Source organism: Microtus pennsylvanicus, chromosome Y, assembly GCF_037038515.1.
Source record: "Microtus pennsylvanicus isolate mMicPen1 chromosome Y, mMicPen1.hap1, whole genome shotgun sequence".
In the NCBI taxonomy this organism is placed as follows: domain Eukaryota; kingdom Metazoa; phylum Chordata; class Mammalia; order Rodentia; family Cricetidae; genus Microtus; species Microtus pennsylvanicus.
The window spans coordinates 40,313,752-40,326,240 of NC_134602.1; positions in this window are offsets into that span (position 1 = coordinate 40,313,752).

Sequence of the window (12,489 nt, forward strand, 5' to 3'; positions counted from 1 at the left end):
TTCTTTTGAGTGCACCATTTGGGAGATCTTACAAGAGGTGTCTACCACACCACATATATGGATATTCCTGGGATTCTTAATTTTCCTTAGCACTATTTGGTTTGATAATAGGAAAATGATCAAATCTCTTAAGGCAGAGGTTGAACGTTTGAAAACTATTGAGAGCAACAACAATCTTCTCAAGAATCAGTTTGAAGTTCTCCAGGAAGAAAACAAATCTTTGTTTAACATGACTTGGTTAACTGAGCAAAATCTAGAAAAAGTACAGGTTGATGTTAAGGAGAAATTCATTACTATGGAAGAAGGAACAGCTGAATTAGATCGTAAGTTTCAGCAGTCCCTTTCTGATGTTAAGGAGAAATTCATTACTATGGAAGAAGGAACAGCTGAATTAGATCGTAAGTTTCAGCAGTCCCTTTCTGATGTTAAGGAGAAATTCATTACTATGGAAGAAGGAACAGCTGAATTAGATCGTAAGTTTCAGCAGTCCCTTTCTGTAGGAACTGAAACGTTAACTGAGAGAATCAAAACTGCTGAATGTGACAATCGAATTTTGTCTAAAGCTTATGACAGATTGGCGGAAAGATTGTCAATACAAGAAGGCACGGTTTATGCCATAAAAATTATGTCCAAAGATGACAAGTTATCTCTACTGGACAAATTTCATACTCTAGAATCCTCAATGAAGGCTTTAGAACATAATTCTGGGCAGGAGATTCAGACATTACAAAAAGCAATGGTGAATAGAATTGAAAAGATTGAGGAATTTCTAAATTCTGATGAAGAAGAGCAAAGGGTAGAAAGGCAAATTTTAACTACATCTGTGGATAAATCCCTCCGGGAAAATTTTCACAAAGCTCTACCTACAGCTCTACATGCCTTTCCTGTAATAACAACAGAAAAGGTGGTTGGTTCCAGAAACCCTAGGGTCATCAAGGAAGATACATGGGAGCCTGTCCGTATGAATGATCTCAAAGAAATTAAACAGGCCATCATGTCTTTTGGGATGCACTCCCCTTTTGTTAAAGAGATGCTAAAATCTTGGGCCACAACAAGCAAAGCAACCCCCTTGGACTGGCTCCAGCTGAGCTCCGCGGTCCTTGAGAGTGGACCGCAATTAAAATGGAAATGCTTATTCAGGCAAGAGGCTAGACTTTTAGAACAGCAGGAAAAGGCGAAGGGAATTGACATTTCCCTAGATAAAATTCTAGGTGAAGGGCTCTTTTCAGACCCTCAGGAACAAGCTAATTTGGATGAAAACATACTCTCCATGTGTACTACAGCAGACTTAAGGGCTTGGGACAGAGTACAAGACCCAGGACAGAGAATGGAATCATTTGTCACAGTTAAACAGAGTCAGAGAGAACCCTTTAGTGACTTTTTACAAGGATTAACTAAGGCTGTACAAATGGGGATACCTGACCCAGAAGCAAGTCGTATAATAATTGAGTCTTTGGCTTACGAAAATGCTAATGTGGAATGCAAAAGGATCTTGAGGCCTTTAATGTTCAGATCAGCGTCCTTGGAAGAATGGGTCTTGCATACACTAGATGTTGACACATTTGACTATGGCACTGAGCATGGGTAGAAGAAGCAATTTCCAATGGTAAAAGGAGACACCAGAATACCAAATGTTTTAATTGTGGCAAAATGGGTCATATGAAAAGGAATTGTAAACAACGGGTTTTCAGAAATAATAATAAAGCGTCTTCTAGAAATAACAGGAATAGAAGGAATCAGCCTTCAGGTTTATGTAGAAGATGTGGGAAGGGCAGACACTGGACGAATGAATGCAGGTCTACAAGAGATAGACAAGGCAACCTGATACAGATGGGAGACGTGAGAGGGGGGGCCTCTCAGGCCCCCATGGCAAACATGGTTCAGACATTCCCAGTTTCTGCAGAGAACATGCCTCGTCAGTACAATTAGAAAGCCACATGCCTACTAATACAAGCAATAGTAATCAGAAAGATGAGTTACGTGTGTTTTGGCAAACTTCTATAAATGATCAAAGACCTAAGCTGAGAGTGTGTGTAAATGGCATTTTTATTACTGGCCTACTGGACACAGGTGCTGATGTAAGTATCATTACCCCAGAATCTTGGCATCCATATTGGCCTCTTCAGAATGTAAATGTTCAGCTCCTGGGAATTGGAACCCTATGTCGAGTAAGGCAGAGCACGAGATGGGTTGAATGTATAGGGCCTGAGGGACAAATAGGAAAATTAAAGCCTTATGTAGCCAATATTGCAATGAATTTATGGGGTCGTGACCTATTACAAAAATGGAATACTCAAATTAACATTCCTGCTACTTCTAGAGCCCATATTTCTGAAAGGAATATTAAAAGTTATTACAAAAGGACAAAACCGGCCATTAGGGCTGTGCAGGAACAAGCAATTGATGTCCCTTCAGAAATACCAACAGCCTTGCCTCTAAAATGGTTGACTGAGAAACCAATATGGACAAAGCAATGGCCTTTAGCTGAGGAAAAGCTACAGGCTTTAGAACAGCTGGTACAAGAGCAACTAGATGCTGGACATATAGAAGAATCTACCAGCCCTTGGAATTCTCCTGTATTTGTGGTTAAGAAAAAATCAGGTAAATGGAGAATGGTGACAGATCTCAGGGCCATCAACAAGGTTATTCAACCTATGGGCCCTCTGCAATCTGGAATTCCGTTGCCCTCTTTATTCCCAAAGGATGGCCTCTCATAGTTATTGATTTAAAGGATTGTTTTTTCACTATACCTTTGCAAAAAGAAGATAGAGAAAAATTTGCCTTCACAGTGCCTACTTATAACAATTCTCAACCTTCGAGGAGGTACCACTGGACCGTCCTCCCCCAGGGTATGTTAAATAGCCCCTCCCTGTGCCAATATTTTGTGAACCAACCATTGCAAATAATACGCAAGAAATTTCCCAAATCTATTGTATACCATTACATGGACGACATATTGTTATCTGATTCAAACATAGATACCTTGAACAGACTGTTTGAAGAAATACAGATACTGTTACCTAAATGGGGATTGCAAATTGCTCCTGAAAAGATTCAGAAGGGAGATTCTGTTAATTATTTAGGTTATACAATAGGTTTGCAAAAAATTAAGACACAGAAGGCACAAATTTGGAGAGATCGCTTACGGACTCTTAATGACTTTCAAAGACTGTTAGGAGACATTTCCAGTTTACGACCAACTATTGGGATAACACCTGATCTAATAATTCATTTGAACAAGACCTTGGATGGTGATAAAGATTTAAACAGTCCCAGAGAATTAACAGCTGAAGCAGAAAAGGAACTGACAAAATAAAGGCAATGCAGATATCAAAGAACATTTACCAGTTTATTGTTAAACTTACTGAACCAAAGTTCCAGCGTAGCACAGGTAGCGAGGAACAAAAAAGGGGCGAGCCGCCTCTCCACGCACCCTTTATTGGCAGGGATTCGCCTGAGGCAAACCCCGCCCTCTAAAGGGAGCTGATTTAACCCCTTCATCTCCCCCTTTTGTCTAAATAAGACACAACTAAACCAAATATAACTATAACAATAATAACAAATGATAAATATAACAAACAATATTGAGAGCAAAAGTTTTGCTAAAGAGTAACTACAATTAAATAATCTTCAACTCCATCAAAGATATGAGAAGGGAGTAAATATTACTTAACAAAAAAGAGATATCCAAAATGTGCAACAAATGACAGAGACAACTGACTGCCTGGGCAATCACCCAAAATCTCGTTTGCAATGTTGAGTCAACCAACTTTGGCTAAGGCCTAACATAACTGACATACCATTCTCAAATGCAAGGAACTTTCTTAGGATTATCCTACCCTGTCTTGGCAAGATAAGACAATCCTGTTTATATCTTAGTCAGTAGTTGAGGTATGGGTTTTTCTTAACCCAAAGGTCAGTTCTGCCAGGAAGACAAGCTCCCAGTGGAGTGTCTTTGGTGCTCAACGTTCTCTCGGGAGTAGAGTGGTGTTGCCAGGAGTAAATTGTGTCTCGATGGCACAGAATTCTAGGTTAGATTAAAGGCCATTTTCTACAGCTCTTCAAAGAGGCTGAAGATTATACTATCTATACTGAAAATAATCTCTATGTATCTAAAAGACCTGATTAACCTAAAAATAATATGACAAACATGTAATTCTCAATACCTATCTAATTTGAAAACTAAGGGAATAAACAATTGTGCAATGTATGAAGACAATGATCTTCACCTGTAAATAATGTCATTACTTATCAAATGTAAACAATGTTATTACATAAATAGTACCAGAGATAGAAATGTACATTGTGATATGATAGATGTATCCATACAATATAAGCATACTCTTATACCAAAATAGAGGTAGGAACACTCACATTCAATATTCAATATATCAATATACAAGAAACAGTACCAACATAATTTTCTAAAAACAGTAAGTCACAAATACCAATCATCCCATCAAACCAGTTAATCCCCCCCTTTTTTTTATCCCTAATTACATACAATATCTCCCCATCCCCTCACTCCTAAACCAACCACTAAAAGATGTCCCTAACCCTGTGGGCAAACTCTGTTGGGAGAGGGGACGTCGTCCTCTTAGATTGCTTCTAGCTGACATGGGGGCGACGTTCTTCTTAGGGGCCCCTGTGAAAGCAAACGATGGTAAAATTCCCAAATTAACCTTTGACTTAAGAAAATTATAACTAGTCTCTGTGTGTTTCGAGAAGGTCCGGCCAGAGCGTTGTCAAAAATGTGCATCATATGAAATTGTCTCTTGCAGTTGGTACCAAAAAACAGGTCTAAAATTAGTGCTTAAAAAAAAAAATTCATGTCGTCATAAAAACCAGATTGAGTTGATGTTGTGGGGCCCCATCTTCATCCTGGAAACTTCAAAAATTACTGTAGGAAAATATGTTGCTTGTTATGGGAAATTTAAACATTAACAACAAGGACTTATACTGACATATAAAGAAAGACACAGATGTGAGGGAAGGCAAAGAAAGTTTATCAAGTATAAAATTATTCTTATTCTGTCCCATTTCATGGCTCCTGACCTGAGACAGAAACTTTGAAATACCTCTTATCAACAGGCTTGGAATTGAAGAAGGACTGAGCCATAGTCCAACTCCAAAACCAGCTCTACACATTTATAAAGAAGTGTTCAATAAAACATATAAATATATATATATATATATATATATATATATATATATATATATATATATATAAAATCAATACTTACGATATGTAAAGAATTTTATTGTTGATGTTTAATGGGTCGTAACTATTTTCCATCCATCAGTAATTAAATATTCAGGGTCCCTCAAATTCTTTGGAGATGAATATTTTCCTGTGGAGATAAGAAAAGAACCCTGCCCCCATCCTATTAGTAATCCTTACCATCTGTACGTCAGTCATCCTTGTGAATGAATTGTTATTTATCTTTTCCAAGTGACTTCCCTTCCTCAAACCGAACCTTTATTAATTTTGACGGTATCCATAATTTTTCCTCACCTGTGGAGATAAGAGCAAAACCCCTTCCCCAATGCAGCACATCTCCTGGCTTCCATTGTGAGGTCAGTACATCCTTGAAATAAACTGTTTGATTTAGTTCAGCAGACTTTTCCATTATCCAATGTCTTTCTGCAGCCGTCGTTCCCTTCTCGTTAGCGTTGAGAAAATTCAAGGTTAACAAAGCATTATGTAACCTATTTCTAGGGGTGTTTTCCACTCCTTTCTGTTTGTTCAACATATCCTTTATAGTTCGATTTGATCTTTCTATGACTGCTTGACCTGTAGGATTGTATGGTATACCTGTAACATGCTTGATATTGTAATGATCAAAAAACCGTTTCATCTTCCTAGAGACATAAGCAGGACCATTATCTGTCTTTATTTGTGTAGGTATACCCATGATAGCCATGACTTCTAATAAATGAGTGATTACTGAATCAGCTTTTTCTGAACTTAAAGCAGTTGCCCACTGAAAGCCTGAATAAGTGTCGATGGTGTGATGAACATACTTCAATTTGCCAAATTCTGCAAAGTGGAACACATCCATCTGCCAGATTTCATTTCTATGAGTGCCCTTTGGATTAACTCCTGCTGGCAGTGGCGTTTGGTTATAGAAAGAGCAGGTAGGGCATTTCTTCACAATCTCCTTAGCTTGTTGCCATGTAATAGAAAACTCTTTCTTCAAAACTTTGCTATTAACATGATGTTTTTTATGAAATTCAGAGGCTTGAAGCACACTACCAATCAATAATTGATCAATTTCTGCATTACCTTGTGCTAGAGGATCTGGCAGACCCGTATGGGATCGGATGTGTGTTATGTACATAGGGCAAAGCCGGTTCCTTACAGGATGGGAGTCAGACATCAGTACCATACTGGTATTTGGCGGTTTGATGGGTGTGTGGGGTCTTTGCCAGACTCCACCTAGCATCATGGATTCCCTACTTTACTGATATTATGGAGTTCGGTGCATTCATCATATGTGTGCATGTCACACACTAGTGGGCATCATATGTACATGTTTATCCTGTGTGTGGGTGAGTGTGTTCATGAGTTTTATAGCCCAAGTACTACAGAACATGATCAATGAAAGGGAACACTGTTTTCCAGATATGGCAGGGCAATTATTTAAATGAACTGACAAGGGTTGGATGGCATGGATAAGACCTATGAGAGTTCAAGGCATACCGAATCCAGGCATGACAAAGTAGGTAGCAGACAGAATTCTGGCAAAACTAAGTAGGTAGCTTGATGTCCAACTTACTGGAGAAGAGCAACTGAGCGGAGACACTTTTCACTAAGCAACATGCTCTAGTGGAGATCAAACATCCTTTGACTTACAGCCAGTACGAATTGAACCATTCATCAAATGAAACCTAATTTTCTCTGATTTTGAGTATACATTTGTGTCCCTTCCTGATTAATCTACTCTTTATCCTCTTAAGTGTCAATACATCATGCTGATAGCGGTCACATCTTTCCATTTGACATGGTTTTCCCTCAAGCTTCATACCGCCCCGAGATCATACAACTTTTGTCCCCTCTCCACTGCTTCCTTGACAGCCATCTTGTCCTTTACCACACCACGCATCCCCAGTCCTTTACTCTCCAAGGGGAAAAGACCATAAATCCTGCTATGTTTTGAGGCATGTATTTCTCTGATGCCCCATCCACCAAACACAATCCATCATTGACCAAATAACACAACATGTTAACAAATTTTTATTCTTTGAGAAAGAATAATCCATTGGAAAAGATACCAGGATTCATAGAAGACCTGAGGTATCTCTGAAAAAACACATTCCCAAAGAGAGAATTAAGTCTGCCCCTCAAAATTTGAGAATTTCACTTTAACAGATCTTCACCAAATCATAGACATAGATATGGAAGTCATTATCAAACTTGATGAAATACACAGAATGTTTGTTGGGAACTTGGCAAATAATTTTACCTATCTCTTGGGTTCCATCTTTTTTGTTGTACTGCACTCTTTAGCCCTCCAAGGAATCCCTGCCTAATTCCAAAGTCACCTCTACTGGAGGACATTCAGGCGTGATGTGGAGGTTGCCTTCAATGTAATCATCATGATGTTGGTAAAAGTACAGGACCGGATCATTCTCGTTGACAATGTAGAAACAGGTCGTTATGGTCTGCACCTCATCTGGGACCACGCCACTCCACTGTTCCTTAGAGCCTGGCATGATGTGGAGGTTGCCTTCCAGGTAGTCATCCAGGAGGTGGTAAATGTACAGGACCAGATCTTTCTTGTAGGTAATATAAAACCAGGTCTTCACGATTGGCACCTCTTCTAGGACCATCCCGTTCCAGTCATTCTTAGAGCCATTTGTGCCCATGAATGTAGTAATATGAGCGGCGGCGGGGCTGCGTCCCCCAACACCCCAGCCCCCGGCTCGGCTAGCTTATGCCCCAAAATAATTACACAGACACTGTATTCTTTTAAACACTGCTCTGGCCCATTTCTAATCATCTGTGTAGCGCCCCTAGGTGCGCTTACCGGGAAGATTCTAGCCTAAGTCCATACTGGGTCGGAGCTTCATAGCGTGCATCTTCCCTGGAGCGGGTAGCATGGCGTCTCTCTTGCGTCTGCTCCAGAGAGGAGAGCTGCGGAGTCTGACCTCACTTCCTCTTCCTCCTGGCATTCTGTTCTATCTACTCCTCCCACCTATCTTCTAACCAATGAAATGGGCCGAGGCAGTTCCTTTATTGCTTAGCCAATGAAATCAACAGATTGATATATGACACTCCCACATCACTTCCCCTTTTTCTGTTTAAACAAAAAAAGGAAGGCTTTAACCTTAACATAGCAAAATTACATATAACAAAACAGTTATCAAGTAAAAGTTACATCAGAAACATTTATACATATAACAAAATTGACCGTAAATCTCTATCAATAAAGCAAAATCTATACTAATACAAATTATTCATATCTATATCATATCCCCCTTTAAATGTAAAAGAACGTTTATAAACCATATTTGGGAACATGGGCGCAGTTTTTTCTCTCCAAACTGCTTCCTGCTGGATGGGGGCGTCGTTAATCAGATTATTTAGGGTGTAACCTGTGTGCCAGGTTTCATCTCAGTTGGCAGTTGAGCGAAGCAATTTTCTGAAGATGTTCACAGCAACCCTTCAGGAGGACGTGGTCCATCATACCAAATCGGAATAGAAGAAATCCATAGAGTCTCATCCTCTGTGAAAACAAAAGAAGACTCTCTCCAAAGCATCATATCCTTAGACCCAAATTCTGAAATCGTAATACCCTTATATCCATTCTGGTTTAGCTTGGCAGCCCATGTAATGAAATGTCTCTCTGTACTTAGCTCCTTCACAGTCAAAAATTTTAAAGAAAACACAATGTACATAATCCAGACTTTCTGTGAATTTTCCATCTTTACGCGGCTTATTTTTATTTATATCTATAACTATCTGTACTCTGTCTCTTTAAAGACTTTACTTTTACTTTTTTCTTTTTAAACCATTAACTTTATTCTCTATATTCTTTTTCTTCTCTCTCCCAAGCCAACGTACATTCATCCAACAGTGTGACTCATTTAGTGGTCTGAATCTGTCCTATTGTGAATCTGCAATTTTTTACTATCCAGGAGCACTTTTGATTTGCGCCTTTAAATCATTAGGCGCTTAAGAATCTAAGCTGCGACATTTCTAGGTTAACTTTTTGCTTTTTGAGCGTACATCTGTAGACCAGGCTGTCTTTGAACTCTCAGAGATCCTCCTGTCTCTGCCTCCCAGGCATTGGGATTAAAGGCGTACACTACTATACCTTGAACTCACAGAGATCTGTTTGTCTCTGCCTTCTAGGCACTGGGATTAAAGGCGTGTGCTACCACACCTTGAAGTCACAGAGTTCAATCTCCCTCTGCCTCCCAAGTGTTGGGATTAAAGGTGTGTACTAAGACACACAACAACTCTCTTCCTTATTTTGTTTTTTGCTTTAAAAACTTCAACTTTTAGCTTGCATATATTTTTAACATACAGTAAACCATTTAGAAATTTTCATTGTCTTTGAATCTCTCTTTACTGTATATCTCTCTTTTTCTGACCACATGAGTCTTTAATTTACCAAGCAATATCAGTAGGACTAAAGGTGTGGCTTTGCCAGCTAGATACAGCCCATTCCTTAGCTTTCCAGCCTCATGGTGGATATACAGGCTGCAGCCATGTTTATAGCCACAACTGGCATTTCAAGGTACTTGCCAACCAGAGAGCTACAACAGACAACACTCAAGTCCTCTCTCTGTAGCCGGCCCTCCTGCCTCAAACAGTCAGAGTTTGCCCTGGCAGGATGGCCCAGAAAGCCGGCATTTTTAAACGGCACAGCTTTTTTCCTGCTACGGCTGAAAACCGAAAAGCATGCGTTCAGCTTTTCATCAACACCGGTTAAGTGTTTCGTGGCAGGACCTCTTAATGAGCTGCAGGCGTTGCACCTAAAGCTGAGTCAGGAAGCCTCTCTTAGATGAGGCACTTGCTTGCCTCTGGCAAGCAGAGTAGACCAGAGAAATTGTCATAATCAAGAAAACATGCTTTACTCTTTTCTTTTCCAAACTTTCTCAGGCTTTCTGTGGATTCAGTTGGCCCCTCGTCTGGGCGTCATTTGTAGTAATATGAGCGGCGGCGGGGCTGCATCCCCCAAAACCCCAGCCACCGGCTCGGCTAGCTTATGCCCCAAAATAATTACACAGACACTGTATTCTTTTAAACACTGCTCTGGCCCATTTCTAATTATCTGTGTAGCACCCCTAGGTGCGCTTACCGGGAAAATTCTAGCCTAAGTCCATCCTGGGTCGGAGCTTCATAGCGTGCATCTTCCCTGGAGCGGGTAGCATGGCGTCTCTCTTGCGTCTGCTCCGGAGAGGAGAGCTGCGGAGTCTGACCTCACTTCCTCTTCCTCCTGGCATTCTGTTCTATCTACTCCTCCCACCTATCTTCTAACCAATGAAATGGGCCGAGGCAGTTCCTTTATTGCTTAGCCAATAAAATCAACAGATTGATATATGACACTCCCACATCACATGAATGTATGTTTCACTGCTCTGCCAACTATGGTGTTTGAGAGATGAGTGTCTGTCACCTGAGGAAATGGCACATTATTAGGCAGGATCTTCAGGTTTAAAATCCTTCCATCACTATGAAGCTCCAAGCCATAGACACAATCAATCCCATCATATTTCAACAAATAGAGAGAGGGATATGTTGGCAGTTGATCTAGAATGATGGCTTTCCAATGGGTGACTGGTTCATTGGCTTCCTTCCAGCCATGAGAAATTCTGCGGCCAACAATATTCTCCAGGGCCTCAAAAGGCTTACTAAGTTTTTGCTTCTGGAGCGATGGCCCATTCTTCTTCTGGAGAGGTGGCATGCAACTCATACTAAGAGGCATCTTCATCATGGCGGGAGACTTTCTGAGATAGGCCACAGCACTCCTGTTCCACTGTCTCTTGGCTCTGTTTCTGTGCTTGGGCTTCATAGCTGCCAATCTCTGCATAGGAAGAACTCTTCAGGTTAAATCAGACACAAAGTGGTTTCCTCCACCATAAGTGCCTGCAAGGATAAGAAGGTGAGGATGTGAGGTCAAGGCTCTTTTTAGGAATAACTTTGGAGCAGGTGAAAAAGGCAGGGCTGAATAGATTTGGATACCTAAATGGAATATTTTCTTAAGAAATTAATAGGAAAATTATCAAACTCTTGTCTACAGCTCAGTATATGTGTATCAGAGACATATTCCTGCTGCAAAATGCAATTGACCTCTACTGAGAAACCTACTTCCTGACTTACTATATCAATGAGAGAGGAAGCTATGCCTATACCTAAAGTGAGAAAGAAATGATGTGGGAGTGTCATAACAATCTGTTGATTTCATTGGCTAAGCAATAAAGAAACTGCTAGGCCCATTGGATAGGCCCACCCATGGTGGGTGGAGTAAACAGAACAGAACACTGGGAGGAAGAGGAAGTGAGGTCAGACTCCGCAGCTCTCCTCTCCAGAGCAGACGCAAGAGAGACGCCATGCTACCTGCTCCAGGGAAGACGCACGCTATGAAGCTCCGACCCAGGATGGACCAAGGCTAGAATCTTCCCGGTAAGCGCACCTAGGGGGGCTACACAGATGATTAGAAATGGGCTAAATTAATATGTGAGAATTAGCCAGTAAGGGCTAGAGCTAAGGGCCAAAGCAATGTTTAAATGAATACAGTGTCTGTGTAATTATTTCGGGGCATAAGCTAGCCGAGCCAGGCGGCTGGGGTGTTGGGGATGCAGCCCCACCGCTGCTCCTTATTACTACAAATGACGCCCAGACGTGTGGCTAACTGAACCCACTGAAACCCTGAGAAAGCTTGGGAAAGTGTGAAGCATGTTTTCTTGATTATGGCAATTTCTCGGGTCTACTCTGCTTGCCAGAGGCAAGCAAGCGCCTCATCTAAGAGAGGCTTCCTGACTCAGCTTTAGCTGCAAAGCCTGCAGCTCATTAAGAGGTCCTGCCACGAAACACTTAAACGGTGTTGACGAAAAGCTGAACACATGCTTTTCGGTTTTCAGCCGTAGCAGGAAAAAAGCTGTGCCGTTTAAAAATGCCGGCTCTCTGGTCCATCCTGCCAGGGCAAACTCTGACTGTTTGAGGCAGGAGGGCCAGATACCGAGAGAGGACTTGAGTGTTGTCTGTTGTAGCTCGCTGGCTGGCAGGGACCTTGAAATGCTATAAACATGGCTACAGCCAGTACCTCAGCCATGAGGCTGGAAAGCTAAGGAATGGGCTACATCTAGCCGGCAAACCCACGCCTTTAGTCCTACCGAGATTGCTTGGTAAATTAAGGACTCATGTGATCAGAAAAAGAGAGATATACAGTAAAGAGAGATTCAAAGACAAAGAAAAATTTTAAATGATTTACAGTGTTAAAATATATGCAGACTAAAAGTTAAAATTCTTAAAGTAAA